Source organism: Myotis davidii, unplaced genomic scaffold (assembly GCF_000327345.1).
Source record: "Myotis davidii unplaced genomic scaffold, ASM32734v1 scaffold614, whole genome shotgun sequence".
NCBI classification, from domain to species: Eukaryota; Metazoa; Chordata; class Mammalia; order Chiroptera; family Vespertilionidae; genus Myotis; species Myotis davidii.
In genome coordinates, this window is record NW_006287807.1 from 161,449 (window position 1) to 165,659 (window position 4,211).

Here is a 4,211-nt window from a genome sequence, read left to right on the forward strand (position 1 = left end):
TTGGTTTCCAACTAGTGTGTGGAAGCATTCCTGTCAGGACAACTGGCTTTCCTTTGATGCAGAGAAGTGAATAGCTCAAATTTCTTTGATGCATAGGGCACTTTGTGGTTAATAATCTTCTGTTCATTACAATGATCTGTAGTCTCTATAATAGTAAATGGGCTGGAACCACAGATTTCTTTACTGCCTTAATTTAGTTGGGAGCATTAGGCTTATTTTAAAGTATTTTCTCTCTATTTGGACTGACTGCCTTTTATCTCAGCTTATCTTCAGTGTCAGTAAGTTTAACGTTCTTCAACAGCTGGAAGCCCTGATATTATACATCTCCCCTTCTATCAATCTTCTGCAAGTTGATCTCTATAGCCTTTGAATCCATTCATCACCACAAGTCGTCCTTTCACATTTGTATGGATTTCTATTTAGCAAACCCAAACTTTATTTCTTTATCACAAGTGAAGGTCTTTGTCATGCTAATAGTTTGAAATTCTTTCTTAATGCGAGCAGACTGGCCACAAAGAACAATGGATGCTAATTATGTTCTTTGTCTTTTTCCTCTTAACCCTGGGGCTCTTTGGTAAATTTATTCCCACGAAGACCCATAAGGTCAGAGTATCCCTAGAATACTCTGCATTCTGCAAGAAAACCTACAGCTTGGCAGTTCTCCTGAGTGGAGCTAGTCACTATATTGCAACTGTTCATCTCATTCTACAAAAGTGTTAGTCTTGATTTTATTCACCTACATCATCCCTAATTGATACAGGTAGAGTAGATCAAATGGTCTTTTATAAATCAATAAAATTCATATTGTGAGATAGTAAAGGAAAAGGGTTGTGAGAGAGAAGGGAGCCAGAAAAAGGTGAGAGAGAAAGGGAAAGATGTAGAGGAAGAGACATGTTGATTCTCTTTAGAAAAATGTCTTTGAAATCCAGTCACCCCCGGGAAGGAACAAAGGCGGTGAAGACTCAGTGTCATAATCAGTGGGAAGAGTCTGGTTGGGGGGATACAGAAGGAGGTGGTGTGTCTAAGCTTCCCTGGCTGGGCAAAGGGGCAGTGGGTACCACTTGAGGCACATATGGAGGTGGTGGCTTCCTCAGGGGGTTCCTGCAGAATAGGAGGCTTATTCTCCTTCTCCTTCTGAGGGGCCTGGCCTTTTTCCTCACATAAACAAAACCAGATCCAAAGTGGCTTAAGCTCTGCTATTTCTAGCCACTGGTCAATATAAGGGAACTGGTCAGGATGACCTGGGTCTCCTGTGATAATTCTGTGAACATTCCTGATTGTGGGGACATCCAATGTGCCCTCTGGTGGCCATCCTCCTCCAAAAGATGGCCAGTCTGTTTCACGCATCCTTTTTAACTCCCAGGGGACTAGTGTTACCCTCTAGTCCCCAATAAACCCTTTTTTGAAATTCCTTAACATACGTTCCAAGACATTCAGTAGAGTTTGTGGAGGAGCTGTTTCTCATGTTGCAGGGAGGGACCAGACTGCCTCTCTTCAAAACAAACAAACAAACAAACAAAAACCTGAATAAAAGAGCTAATCAAAATAAGGCTGTTTAACCTCTGTTTAGGGAGGCCAAATGCAAATCATTTATTCCTAAGTGTCCCTGGTTTAGGGAAGATAAGATCTACATGATGAGTCCAATGTCCTTGATTTAGGGAAGATAGGATTTCCTTGATTTAGGGAATACAGGATTTACCGGATTAAGACAGGATTTAAGACAGGATTAAATAATTAACATTCCTCAGATTAGCAATGCATTCATATTTTTTTCTTTGTTTGTTTTGTGGTTTTTTTATTGTCTAAAGTTTTACATATGTCTCTTTTTCTGCCAATTGACTCCTCCCCCACCCCCAGCTATTCCCACCTGGGCAAGCCCCTATCGCCTTAGTGTCTGTGTCCATTGGTTATGTTAATATGCATGCATACAAGTCCTTTGGTTGCTCTCCAATGCCCCTCTCTCCTACCATTTGTCTCTGGATCTATTCTTTTTTTTTTTTTTCTGGATCTATTCTTGTTCATCAAGATACATTGATCATTATATCTCACATATGAGTGAGATCATGTGATATTAATCTTTCTCTGACTGGCTTATTTTGCTTAGCATCATGCTCTCCAGGTCAATCCATGCTGTCGCAAATGGTAAAAGTTCGGCCAGCACTTGTTTGTTGATGATGATAGCCATTCTGACAGGTATGAGCTGGTACCTCGTTGTTTTGATTTGTACCTCTCGGATGATTAGTGATTTTGAGCACGTTTTCATATTGTCTCTGGGCCTTCTGTATGTCCTCTTTCAAAAAGTGTATATTTAGGTCCTTAGCCCATTTTTTGATTGGTTCATTTATCTTCCTTTTGTTAAGTTGTACGAGTTCTCATTAAATTTTTTAGATTAAGCCCTTACCGGAAATATCATTGGCAAATATGTCCTCCCGTTCATATTTTTTAAGAGACACAAACAGAAATTTCACTATCTAAACAATTTAAAAAAACAACAGACATGTTTAAACAATAAAGACAGATAGCATTCCCCACTAGAAACTTTGAGTCACCACAGAAACACAGGAGAGGTTTAGTAGGTTTTTTAAAAACAAACAAACAAACAAACAAAAACAAAACAGAAACAAACTAGCATAAAAACACTTTCACACCAGTGCACGCCACATTTACACCATAGAATACCCTGCATTCACAAAATCAGTTTCAATTGCTCAGAGATACAGAACAAGTCCCTGAACAGAGGCAGTAGAAAACTGCCTAGGAAAGCTTCTCTTCTACCTTTTTCAAAGGCAGGCCAAACTTGGACCCTTTGCCAGTCCGAGTTTTGATTTCCTTCCTGGGAAGTCCCAGAGATGGTGAACACCATCTAGAACAGTGATGGCGAACCTATGACACGCGTGTCAGAGGTGACACGTGAACTCATTCTTTCAGTTGATTTTTCTTTGTTAAATGGCATTTAAATATATAAAATAAATATCAAAAATACACGTCTTTGTTTTACTATGGTTGCAAATATCAAAAAATTTCTATATGTGACACGGCACCAGAGTTAAGTTAGGGTTTTTCAAAATGCTGACACGCTGAGCTCAAAAGGTTTGCCATCACTGGCCTAGAAGCTGTTCATCTTCAGTGGTTCTCAACCTGTGGGTCGCAACCCCTTTGGGGATCGAACGACCCTTTCACAGGGGTTGCCTTAAGACCATCGGAAAACACACATATAATTGCATATTGTTTTTGTGGTTAATCACTATGCTTTAATTATGTTCAATTTGTAACGATGAAATTGGGGGTCACCACAACATGAGGAACTGTATTAAAGGGTCGTGGCATAGGCAGGTTGAGAACCACTGCCTTAGGGGATGTCAGAGAGCCGGTTTCAGCCCGATCTCCGCAGACCAGGCTGAGGGACCCCACTGGTGCACGAATCCATGTACGGGGCTTCTAGTATCCATATAAGTTTTTTGGTTGATCTCTTTCCACCCATTCTCACCCCCTTTCCCTCTGAGAATCGTAAGTCTGTTCCATTTCCATGCCTGTTTCTATTTTGTTCAGCAGTTTATTCTGTTCATTAGATTTCTTATTTATTTTGAGTTTTAGATTCAATTGTTGATAGATATGTATTTATTGCCATTTTATTGTTCACTAGAGTCCCGGTGCACAAAATTTGTGCACAGGTGCAGTCCCTAAGCCTGGCCAGCAATTAACATGTGAGCATCTGCTGTGAAAGAGCAGGCCCCAGCTGACCCCTGGGCCCGGGGCAGCACCTGGGCCCCCAGGCATCCGAGCACCCCCCTCCGCCTGAGTCACTGTGCCCGAGTCCCCATGAAGAGATGTAGTGAACACAGCCGGATGCCACAGGCCAGGGTGCAGCATGGGCCTCTGGGCCGCCCAGCAGCGCCACATGGAAGCTGGGCAGGCAGCACACTCTCTCCTGGCCAGCCCTGCAAGGCAGCACACTCTATCCTGGCCAGCCTTGCAGACCAGCTCCTGCTCAAACCCACAGGGAGCCCAACCAGCCCCTGCAGTCCCAGTGGCTGTGGCCCAGCTCACCCAGAAGACTCTGCGTGGGTGCGGGGCAGGCCCCTCATGGGCACCTGGCACCTGAGCATGGGGGCTTCCCAGGTGTGGGAGCCCTAGTGTCCCAGGGGAAGTTAGCAGGGGGACTGAGAGTGAGCTTGGTGGACACCCTGCATTCTCACTGCACATCTGTCCCC